Source organism: Aquarana catesbeiana, linkage group LG02, assembly GCF_042186555.1.
Source record: "Aquarana catesbeiana isolate 2022-GZ linkage group LG02, ASM4218655v1, whole genome shotgun sequence".
Lineage (NCBI taxonomy): Eukaryota > Metazoa > Chordata > Amphibia > Anura > Ranidae > Aquarana > Aquarana catesbeiana.
In genome coordinates, this window is record NC_133325.1 from 188,053,503 (window position 1) to 188,066,316 (window position 12,814).

A 12,814-nucleotide genomic window follows, 5' to 3' on the forward strand; every position below is an offset into this window, starting at 1 on the left:
GAAGGAAAAGAAGAAAGGGAAGGGAGGGAAAAGAAAGGGGGAGGAAGAAGGGGGAAGGAAGGAAGGAAGGAAGGAAGGAAGGAAGGAAGGAAGGAAGGAAGGAAGGAAGGAAGGAAGAAAGAAAGAAAGAAAGAAAGAAAGAAAGAAAGAAAGAAAGAAAGAAAGAAAGAAAGAAAGAAAGAAAGAAAGAAAGAAAGAGAAAGAAAGAAAGAAAGAAAGAAAGAAAGAGAAAGAAAGAAAGAAAGAAAGAAAGAAACTATATGTGTATAAATGTGGAAAGGAACTATATGTGTAGTAGGATATATAGTAATGTGCAAAGGGTTGACTAAAAATATACAGTGGTCATGGAAGTAAGCAAGCTAACTTGATAAGACATTGCAGTGATGAATGTATATATGATATAGCAGAAAGGGTAGGAGAGAGGGAGGAATGGAAGGAAAAGGGGAAAGGAATGGAAAGGAAAGGGGGAGGAAAAGGGAGAATGAAAGGAAGGAAGGGAAGGGAGGGAAAGGAAAGGGGGAGGAAGAAGGGATAAGGAAGGGAAGGAAGGGAAGGTAGGGAAAAGAAAGGGGGAGGAAGAAGGGATAAGGAAGGGAAGGGAGGGAAAAGAAAGGGGGAGGAAGAAGGGGAAGGAAAGGAAGGAAGGGAAGGGAGGGAAAGGAAAGGGGGAGGAAGAAGGGGAAAGGAAGGTAGGAAGCAAGGGAAGGGAGGGAAAGGAAAGGGGAGGAAGAAGGGCAAGGAAAGGAAGGAACGGAAGGGAGGGAAAGGAAAGGGGGTGGAAGTAGGGGAAAGGAAGGAAGGAAGGAAGGAAGGAAGGAAGGAAGAAGGAAGGAAGGAAGGAAGGAAGGAAGGAAGGAAGGAAGGAAGGAAAGAAGGAAGGGAAGGGAAGGGAGGGAAAGGAAAGGGGGAGGAAGGAAGGAAGGAAGGAAGGAAGGAAGGAAGGAAGGAAGGAAGGAAGGAAGGAAGGAAGGAAGGAAGGAAGGAAGGGAGTGGGAGGGAAAGGAAAGGGGGAGGAAGAAGGGATAAGGAAGGGAAGGAAGGGAAGGTAGGGAAAAGAAAGGGGGAGGAAGAAGGGATAAGTAAGGGAAGGAAGGGAAGGGAGGGAAAAAAAAGGGGGAGGAAGAAGGGGAAGGAAAGGAAGGAAGGGAAGGGAGGGAAAGGGGGAGGAAGAAGGGGGGAAGAAAGGAAGGGAAGGGAGGGAACGGAAAGGGGAGGAAGAAGGGGCAGGAAAAGAAGGTAGGGAATGGAGGGAAAGGAAAGGGGGAGGAAGAAGGGGAAGGAAAGGAAGGAAGGGAAGGAGGGAAAGGAAAGGGGGAGGTAGAAGGGGGAGGAAAGAAAGAAAGAGAGAGAGAAGAGAGAGGGAAAAGAAAGGGGGAGGGAAAGGAAAGGGGGAGGAAGAAGGGGAAAGGAAGGAAGGAAGCAAGGGAAGGGAAAGGGGGAGGTAGAAGGGGGAGGAAAGAAAGAAAGAGAGAGAGAAGAGAGAGGGAAAAGAAAGTATGAGAAAGAAGGGGGAAGGAAGGAAGGGAAGGGAGGGAAAGGAAAGGAGAGGAAGAAGGGGAAGGAAAGGAACGAAGGGAAGGGAGGGGAAAGGAAACGGGAAGGAAGAAGGAAAGGGAAAGGAAAGGGGGAGGAAGAAGGGGGAGGAAAGAAAGAAAGAGAGAGAGACAGAGAGAGAGAGAAAGAGAGAGAGAGAGAGAGAGAGAGAGAGAGAGAGAGAGAGAGAGAGAAGAGAGAGGGAAAAGAAAGGGGGAGAAAGAAGGGGGAAGGAAGGAAGGGAGGGAAAGGAAAGGAGAGGAAGAAGGGAAGGAAGGAACGAAGGGAAGGGAGGGGAAAGGAAAGGAAAGGGGAAGGATGACGGAAAGGAAGAAAGGGAAGGGAGGGAAAAGAAAGGGGGAGGAAGAAGGAAGGAAGGAAGGAAGGAAGGAAGGAAGGAAGGAAGGAAGGAAGGAAGGAAGAAAAAAAGAAAGAAAGAAAGAAAGAAAGAAAGAAAGAAAGAAGAAAGAAAGAAAGAAAGAAAGAAAGAAAGAAAGAAAGAAGAAGAAAGAAAGAAAGAAAGAAAGAAAGAAAGAAAGAAAGAGCTATATTGCTGTATGTGTGGTAGGATATATAGCAATGTGCAGAGGGTTAGCTAAGAATATACAGTGGTCATGGAGGTAAGCAAGCTAACTTGATAAGACATTGCAGCGATTAATGTATATGTATAGAATGTGAATGCATACCATGTGATGTATATAAAGCACAGTACAGACTTTATGTCCTCATAGATGAGTGTACAGAAGTTCCCTGTGCCAGGCTCTCTGGACTGTTCCATTGAGAAGTAATGTACATGTGATGTAGGGTAATGAGAAGAGAACAGCACTCCTCCTTGTCAGAGTTGTGTGGGTGACTGGGAGAGATCAGGGCTTCATGTGAGGACCAGGCCTCCTGCCCACTCATCCCTGCAGCAGAATGGAAGGAGAGGAGAGCTGCTGCATCCGTTGCCGTGGGAACCAGGTCAAGTCTCGCGAGTCCTTCCCGCATCGCTCATAGAATAGACTGGCGCCGAGGAGGGAGATCTCGCGAGATTTGGACCGGGTGCTTCCGGTCGGAGAGGACAGAGGAGTCGCTGCGGTAGGCGAGGAAGAAGAAGAAGGTGAAGGTAGGTGCAGGGATGGATGGAGCTGAGAGCAGAACGTCTAAGCGCTGATATTAGGACCCCATCGCTTCCATTGTTCCTAAGAGAGTCTGCTATCCATCCCGCCCACACGGGAGCCGCAAGCACCAACCTCCATCTTACGTTGTCACAAGGAACACCTACCCCCGCTGCACACTACACGGCGGTATGGAATGACTGCCATCATGTCAGGACAACTAGAGCCCCGGCATGTGTGACACGATGGCCTGTCCTTACACTCACTCATCACACACTCTCTTCTCCCCTTTCCTCATCATACCAATCACACATGTCACACGGCTTACATCACAGGACCACAGTCCTACTAGAGGGTCAGCAGGGGGCGTGATGTCATCACTGACCTGATACATAGTGACAGTTATTGAATCATTCTGACAACATCATTCTAATGATATCACCTGTATAGAGTGACCGTCACTTTGTGACATGCTGCCCACACACTGATCTAATGACATCACCTGTACTTATTGACAGTCACTTTGTGACAAGCTGCCAGTACTGACCTGATGACATCATTTGTTCATAGTGACAGTTGCATTGTAACGTGCTGCCTGCATTGACCTGATCACCTGTACATAGTCACAACTTAACATGCTGCCTACACTGATCTAATGACATCACCTGTACTTAATGACAGTGACTTTGTGACAAGCTGCTAACATTGATGTAATGATATGATATAAAACTGATGACCTCACGTGTACATGGTGATGGCACCTTGTAACATGCAGCCAGCACTAACATCATTTGTGCATAGTGACAGTCACATTCTTACATGCTGCGAAAGCTGACCTTGATGATACATCACTTGTACATAGAGACAGTCACATTGTAATATGCTGCCAGCACTGACCTTGATAACGTTGATAGGGTATCAACGTCACATGTACATAGTGACAGTCACATTGTAATATGCTGTCTGCACTGACCTGATGACATCATTTGTGTGTAGTGATGGTCGCATTGTAACATGCTGCCTGCAGTGATCCAATAATAACACCTGTACATAGTAAAAGTCACACTAACATGCTGCCAGCACACCTGATGACATCATCTGTAAATAGTGCTCTTTACATTGTAATATGCTGCCAGCACTGACCTGATGACATCACCTATAGATAGGGACAGCTGACCTGCTGCAAACTTGGGGCTAATTGACTTGACCTCCTGATGTAAAACCTTTCATGGTTTGCTGCCCACTCTTTTATTTTGGGGTCTGGGATGTCTGACGGGACTGTTTTGATGGCATCATCTGTACGTGGTGACAAAGGCTCAACCTGCAGACTCATCCGATTCTAAACTTCTTATGTGACTTTGTTGCCATTGAGATTGCATGTGATATTTTACAGTTGTTTACTGCACCTATGTGTGTTTTGAAAACCTCTGTTGCACCTTTGTACATATCTGCTGCCAATTGCAGAATCCATATGTACATATACACAACCTATAAAGAACATTACCTTTCCCCCACATGACCAGTAAGCAACCTCATGTTGGTCTGCTGAAAACACGCTGACATGAGACACTTACTTCACTCCCAGACTAGCAGTCTTATGGCCAAGATGTTTCTGGAAATTTGATGAAGTGTTTAATTCATTCACTCAGCAAATGTCACAGTTACAATTCATCCGTGTGTCATAAAGTTACATAACTGTAAGTTAAATACGGTTAATCCAGCCCAGGTCTGCTACATGCCTGCATCACTTCCCAAGGACAGGAATGCTCTGCACAACCTCCTTGGAATGCCATGGCTTGTGTGATTCACTTGTCTTTCCGCAGGAATATGACTTTCAATGTTTTTGCAACGTGCACTTCTATGTGCGTGTTTTTAGTTACAGTAACAGTTGTGGTGAGTTTAGAACTCACTGGATATTAACACATTCATAGTTAGAGTACGTAGTCACAGCTTTCACATCATTCTCTTTCTTGGGAATAATAACAAGGATCCTTATGGAAGAGATCAGCAGACCTCTCTTTGACAACATTTAGCCCCCATTCACACCTATGTGCAACAACACTAAACATCAAAAACCCCATTTTTTATTATTGTGGGTGTTTACAGTCACTTGAAGCTTGAAGACTCAAAAGAAACACAAGTTTTATTTGGAATAGTATTGCATGTTTTTGGCATAATAGATCTAATTGAAAGCTACTCTAATGGGGCGTACACACGGTCGGACTTTTCGGCTACAAAAGTCCGACGGACGCTGACGGACCAAATCCGGCGGACAATCCGATCGTGTGTGGGCTTCCCCGGACTTTCAGCGGACTTTTCCAGTCGCAAATCTGACAGACTTTAGATTTGGAACATGCTTCAAATCTTTACGTTGTAACTACGCCGGACCCAGAAATCCGCTCGTCTGTATGCTAGTCCGACGGACAAAAACCCATGCTAGGGCAGCTATTGGCTACTGGCTATCAACTTCCTTATTTTAGTCTGGTGTACGTCATCATGTACGAATCCGTCGGACTTTTGTGTGATCGTGTGTGGGCAAGTCAGTTCATTAGAAAGTCCGCCGCAAGTCCGCCAAAAGTCCGTCGAAAGTTTGTCGGACGGGCTGTCGGACTTTTGTAGCCGAAAAGTCCGACCGTGTGTACACGGCATTAGGGCTAGTTTAGACTTGCTTTAAAACATGGCTTTGGTCACACTTTGTTAAAGCTCTCTGAACGCCAGTCAAAGCTCCTGTCACTAAATAAAATGGTTAACTTACAGTCCTGTTACCTTGCATTTGCTTCAAAAGTAGTGCTTCAAAGTGTCTTCAAAACCTTCATAGAAGTCTATGACAAAGCTCGATTGAAGCACCTGAAGCTTTTGAGATGCTTTAATACAGTTTTAGCTATGCTTTGTTTTGGAGAGATTGCAGGAATGAGATATTAACACACGCACAGGGCATCTACCAAGCTTCATTGAGGCTGATCTCACCTATGCGAATTCACCGCGTCCAATTCGCATGACAGGAGATTGTGACCGGCTATCTATGGAGCCGGTTCACATATCTCCGTTGCGGCTGCGGAGCAGCTTGCACAGGAACGCTGTGTGTCTTTGGCTCAGTTTCAGGCTCAAATTCAGGCAAAAATGAATCCCTGAAACAGAGAACAGGGATGCACCGGACCCCTGCTGCGTGCCACATCCGTCGGTGGTGTTAACCCAGCCTAAAGCTTCAAAAGAGCACCACCGAAGCATCATCGAAGCACCACTGAAGCATTGCAGAAGCACCACTGAGGCATGTGTTAATGTGTGGAAGTCAAAGCAAGTGTAAATGAGCCCTAAATCTGCTGCACAAGCTTTTTCTTGCCTGGACACCTGTTCTCAACTTTCCTTCCACCCATGAAGTAAAGCCCAATCAAAGTAAAAAAAAAATGGAGGCACAAATTCTTGCTATGCTGGATGAGGAGACTTTTATCAGTAAGCTGTGGGAACAACCCTTTCCTTATGATTGCAGCAGGAGTTGCTGAATATGCCGCCATGTCACACGGAATAGTGTCCATATCTCATGTCCTACAAAATTCTGCAAAATCGCCAGAAAAATGCTCAGCTTGGTATGAATAGGGGCTTAAATGAAATCATTTGTTAGCAAAGCTTTATCTCATATCCATACTTGACCAGACCTTTACTATATTGATAGTGGAAGTCCATGCAAAAACAAAACTCCCTGCATCTATAGCCCCCAACATTGTAACACTAACCTATCTAGCCCTGTAAAGAAGAAAATCAGTATACATACCATTTGTACAGGCGATCCGACCCGATCTCCAGCAGCGGAAGCTCTGATCCCACGATGAGTGGTCAGCCGCGGCTTCACTGTTGTGGACGGGTGTAGAGGACACATCCGTCAACGGAAGCACCATAGTAACTCTACTGGTGACGTCACTTCCCATTCATTTCACAGACGTTGTTGGACGTGTACCTAATCACCATAGCCATATATGATGTTATAGCGAGATCTGGACATTCAGACCACTCATGAATTAGTAGAATCTTTTCACCCTGGCAGAACATTTCTAACCTGTCAGAGGATTTGTAGCACTAATTTCCATTGACAAGTCCAGGAGTGCTGAGCACCCTCTTGTTTGGTATCTAGTATAGAGTGTAAGGACATAGTAGGGTTCATTTACTAAAACTGGAGAGTGCAAAATCTGGTGCAGTTGTGCATGGTAGCCAATCAGCTTTTAACTTCAGCTTGTTCAGTTAAGCTTTGGCAAGAAAAACTGAGAAGCTGATTGGTTTTTATGCAGAGCTGCACCAGATTTTGCACTCTCCAGTTTTAGTAAATAACCCATAATGTGTATGTCATGAGAGCAGGCCTCATTCCCAGTGGTTATGGGTGTCACTGGCCATCCTTCTAATTCCTGGAAAACATCTTGTGCAGCATCAGCATTACCTCCTCATTGTGTGACCCAAGGCATCGATTCCTCTTTTTTTTTTCTCTTTACTTTGTCTATAAAGTACTCAGACTCTCTGTAGCAGCCTGTGCCTTCTATATTGATAGGGAAGGAAGGAGACATGACAACAGCGCTAAGGTAGCATTGACTTGTCACTTAATCATTATCACTACACTCAGGTGTTGTGTAATCACTTCCACTGATGTCTGTACATGGGTGCCTACACATTTGTAAGTGTATGAATGTGTGCAAAAGAAGATATTTAATATATATCTTGCTTTAATAGGAAATAGATCTGTTGCTGGTAGACATCGATGGTTTAAAGTGATCCCATTAAGATGGAAATATGGCAGCTGCTATTTCTGATTTGTTTTTGAGGCTTCCAGCTTTAGGGTTGTCATCTTTGATTCACTGCCTAATGGATGATTAATCTGAAACAAATATGTAGATCGGGAGTTTCAATTTCACTGGTTGCATGCTTGTTTGGATTCAGTGAGTCAGGCTAGATGAGGGTGAGAGCAGTAATTGTAGCTCCCACATATTTGTCCTGACAGGTGAACTTTTTTTTTTTTTTAAGTCCCGGTATACCCTGTCTACATATGAGTAAGCCCTGGTTCACACTGGTGTGTTTTGACATGCGATTTGACATGTCAAATCGCATGTCAAATCAGCGGCAATGGCACTGTCCTAATCGGTGCGACACTGCATTTGCGGCGCCGCACCGATTTCAGAAAGTAATTTTTGTACTACTTTTTGTGATTTCAGGGTGCAGAAACCCGCACAGATGTCTCTGAAATCGCGGCCGAAATTGGGACTGACATGCGGGAGTGAAATTGTGCGAGTTTAGCTGAAATCGCAAGGCTTCATTCCCACAGCTCAGTGTGAACCTGGGCTAAATGTGAATAATGGGAAGCAGAAATCATACACATGCTGAGCCCTTCACAATGTTAAACCTTTGTATAAATATTTGTATGTGTCACAACCTGGACATGTCTACCTGTAACTTTACTTCATACAGAATTTCTCATAAAACTCAGGCTTTGTCGTCCAGGAGAAATGACTGTATTATTTGTGTTGTTAACCCAGCCGTAGCCCCTCTTAGAAGCAGAGATAGCTGTATATTCAAGTTTTGTTGTAAGATGGTCTAAAATTGTACCCTGCATACAGTTGCAGAAACTGCTTAAAAGTTGACAAAAAGCGATTGAACCCGTATTCATCTCCACCTTTTGTCATTCAATCAACATAACCTTTAAGACTGTTTGCTGTAACTGGACTCTTTTTGGATGTTTGTGGTCATTGCCTGCTGAGTTCTTTAACTGTAGTACATGCGTGTCTAAGCTTGGAAAATACATAGTGATGCACATCAGTACAAAAATAAATGCATTGCTACATCAAATGGTAAAAATGGTTTGGTTAACTTGTTATGCCAGTTCTTTGCAGCGTTGAATAGCAGTGGTCCAGTAGACTCATAAAAGGATGTATTCTTGCTTCATTGTTCAAATTGCTGTGGATGTTAATCTGGCCTGTCTGTTTTGCCCAAAAAGTCATCCCAATTGATGAGACAGTCTTTCTCAACCTTTTTCACACAAAGTAGCCCTTGAAATAAGGAGGCTCCAGGGTTTAGGTGCAGGCAGAGGGTACAGCGATTGCACCATCCAGCCCTGCTGCTGGAAGCCTGTCAAGCTGACAGCTGCTGCAGCTGGATGGTGCATATAGCAGTACTCACATTTAGGGCAGTATGTGCCCAGTGATGAATGCCTGGAACGTAGAGCTGCATGATTAATCGTCAAGAATGGTTATCGCGATCTTGACTAAGGCCTCTTTCACACAGACGATCCGTATGTCCGTTTTTCATCCTTCCGTTTTCGGATGAAAAACGGACATACATTCATCCCTATGAAGCATCGGATGTCAGCGGTGACATGTCCGCTGACATCCGACCCGCTCCGATCCGAAAAGTGTAACGGAGGAAAAACCTACTTTTCCATCCGTTTTCGGATCGGATCAGGTGACGACGGACACTACGGTCCGTCATCATCCGATCCCCCCATAGGGGAGAGCGGCGCTCTGACAGGTCCGCCGCTGCACAGCGTGCAGCGATGGACCTGTCATCTTCCTGCTCAGCGGGGATCGGCGGAGCGATCCCTGCTGAGCAAGCGGGTGTTCACGGGGCGGATCATGACTGATCCGCCCCGTGTGAAAGAGCCCTAAAGTGTTTCCCCGATTCTTTCTGTGCAAAGAATTCTCTCTCTACTCTTCTGAAGCCACAGCCATCAAAAGAAAGGAAGGAAAAAACTGGCCAGTCTGCCAAGAATCAAAACATTCTTTATCAGTTGAACTTAAGTATAAACATTGTAACACTTTGTCAATGAAATAGACTTCTTGAGTAAGTGAAAAAAGTTTAACCACTTAAACACTAAACCTTTTTCTGACATTTGTTGGTTTCAAGTTAAAATCATTTTTTTTTTTGTTAGAAAATTACTTAGAACCCCCAACATTATATATATATATATTTTAGTAGACACCCTAGAGAATAAAATGGTGGTTGTTGCAATATTTTATGTCACACTGTTTTTGCGCAGTGGTTTTTCAAAAGCAAATTTTTTTGGAAAAAATTACTTTAATGAATTAAAAAAAAGAAAAACTAACCAGTAAAGTTAGCCCATTTTTTTTGTATAATGTGAAAGATTTTACATCGCGAAAATCGTGATCTTTTTATTCCAAGCAAAAAAATCGCGATTCTCATTTTGGCCAGAATCGTGCAGCTCTACTGGAACGCAAGTAGTCTGCATATTAAGGCATATGAATGCCAAGAGTTTTTGTTCACCAGATTATTTTGGCCTGGAGGTCTGTGGAGCTGATTTATGGAAAATGGAGCACCAAGAGCTGTTGCTGATAGCAACCAAAATCTTTGATGATTATGTTTTCGTGGCATCTAGGGACAACAACTTCTCTTGAGATCCTTGCCTCTTTGGTTCCGTTTATCATATAATGTATGATAATCACTAGTGATGGTGTCGGGTGAGGGTTTGGGGTGTAGGGGGGGGGGCATTGGTAATAGTACAGAAGATTTACTGGATAAACTATGAAATAATGGTGGTTGGAGTTGGGTTTGATTAGGCTCGTCCAGAAATTGGCCATTTTTGTAAAGTGTATTTATCTATATAGCACAGCCTTGCTTTAGGATAGGTTACAGTTGTACAATGATTCTGGAGACATTGGCATATCCAATATCTAATTGGGTCTGGGTTTATTTCTCATTGTATGTGACGTGCATTAACTCAGCGATTGTGTATTTTTCTTCACAACTATCCTAGCTAGTGACGAAAGCCGTCAGACGGGTGCTGCAGGTCATTTAGCTCTGTCCGTCATTGGTTCAGCTTGCATAGATCACAAGTTAAATAAACATACTTCAATAGACAATTGGGCCACCTGTGTGAAAAAGAAGTGCAATTCAAACAGCATTGTACACGGAAAATGTCCATAATTCTAAAGAATGGCTGATTGCATTGGCAGGAGAACAAATGTTTACAGCTCCAAATGTTCCTATTTGAATGTTGCCTCCTTCTAACTAATCAGAGGCCCTAGGACAGTGATGGCAAACCTTCGCACCCCAGGTGTTTTGGAACTACATTTCCTATGATACTCCACTACACTGCAGAGTGCATGAGCATCATGGGAAATGTAGTTCTAAAACATCTGGGGTGCCAAGGTTCACCATCGTCACTGCCCTAGGAGTTTGGTCTAAAAGCCCAGGGCAGCTCTCAAATCATGAGGCTCCCTTACTATGTGATATGCAGGTGACCCTTACCCAGTGCGGCAAGATTGTACTATAGAAAATAACATCATACCATTTCTTCTTCTTTTTTTTCTTTTAAACACGCTTAAAAAGTGCACAGTCTGGGAATCCAATATGTTTGCTAATTATATTTTACATCCATGTTCATCTTTGATTGAAAATCAGTTTTCAGTTACAAGATCCCTAACAAATAAAAGATAATCTAGTCAGGTTAAAGAGCTATTAGGAATTCTTGCTGTTGACATAAAAGTCAGAGTACCTAATACACTGTCAGCTTGAGACAAATCGGCGCTGTGCCATGCCCATGAGCCTAACTGACACCATCACCTTAGGTGGCACTCATTGAAGCATGATAGAGGGGGCTGCATGTACCTTGACAAGCACTGATGCTGTGCAACCCGGTTGCAATTAACAATGGTCCTTGACTCAATTATTGTATTTTGCTTCTTGAAAACTTCTATCCGCTTATCAGATCTGCCACTGACAGCATTCTATCTTTGCATGTCAGGTAATGTGAATTTTGGATGGTCTGGGCTCCATGCTGACAGTTTCATGCCCCTGATCCCCAATAGAAGTAAAGTATTTGCAGGCCTCTTAAAGCACACCTGTACACACACTTTTGTTTTATACATCTTTAACCCTTTAGCGCCAACCGTATTTACATATGCGGCCTCGGCTTTAAGGGGTTATACCGGGATGATGCATGTAGCCCCCCTTCCGCCGCCTTCCACCGCTCTTCCTGGGCCTCCGGTCCCACCGGGAGACCGATCCTCGATCCAGCACTTCCGCCGGCTAGAGTGAGACTGGAAGGAAGCCGGAAATGGCCTTGTTACAGTCTTCTTTGTGTAAACACGGAAGCAACGTCACTTCCAGTTTACTCGGATGCCAATGGCGGCCTTTTTTAAAAAAAAATGACAGTATTCAGAATAGCTGTTTTTGGCGCTCTGAATACTTTGAAGTGCAAAGGAGGGATTTGGGTTTTTTTAGACCCCCGATCCCTCCATAAAGAGTACCTGCCACCACCTACCACTGTCACAAGGGATGTTTACGTTCCTTGTGACAGCAATAAAAGTGATCACTTTTTTTTTTTTTTTTTTTTAAGTGACAATGTAAAAAAAATAAAAAATTTAAATTGCCCCCGTCCCCACGAGCTCGCACAGCAAAGAAAACGCACATGTAAGTCATGCCCGCATATCTAAACAGTGTTCAAATCACACATGTGCGGTATCGCCGCGATCGTCAGAGCGAGAGCAATAATTCTAGCACTAACCCGCCTATGGAGATTTTTAGGTACCGTAGTTTGTCGCCATTCCATGAGTGTGCGCTATTTCAAAGCATGGCATGTTAGGTATCTATTTACTCAGCGTAACATCATCTTTCACATTATACAAAAAAATTGGGCTAACCTTAACGTTTAGTTTTTTTTTTAATTCATGAAAGTGTCTTTTTTCCCCCAAAAATTGCATTTGAAAGACCGCTGTGCAAATACAGTGTGACATAAAATATTGCAAAGATCACCATTTTATTCTCTAGATTCTATGCTAAAAATATATATATATATAATGTGTGGGGTTCCTAACTAATTTTCTAGCAAAAAATACAGATTTTAACTTGTAAGCAACAAATGTCAAAAATAGGCTCAGGCATGAAAGGGTTAAAAAAGATAAAAATCCTTAGCAGAGGTTACCTTTAGTGCAAACTGCATATCAAAATAGTAATTTGATTAACATAGACCTGTCTGGTAGGGTAGAGAACCTGTTTATTTCTTCTGCTGCAGTTTGGTAACCCTTAAGCCCCGCACACATGGGCCGAATGTCGGGCAGCATCGGCCAGTTCAATAGAAACCAGCTGACATTCGGCTGTGTTTACTGCAGCCGGTCCAACAAGTATACCATGTTTTTTATTTTAATTAAAACTTTTTTAAAGGTTTATGGTTACTTTAACCACTTGATGCCCGC

General features: G+C 43.7%; 1 protein-coding gene across 1 annotated transcript in view; it reads left to right on the plus strand.

Annotated features, from left to right (window-relative positions):
- The first annotated feature begins 2,457 nt into the window (after window positions 1-2,457).
- Window positions 2,458-12,814, plus strand: part of ARF3 (ARF GTPase 3) — a 65,678-nt gene continuing 55,321 nt past the window's right edge. The window contains exon 1 of the mRNA XM_073614054.1: window positions 2,458-2,638. The gene's annotated coding sequence lies outside the window, so the exon portion shown is untranslated. The remainder of the gene's footprint in view (window positions 2,639-12,814) is intronic.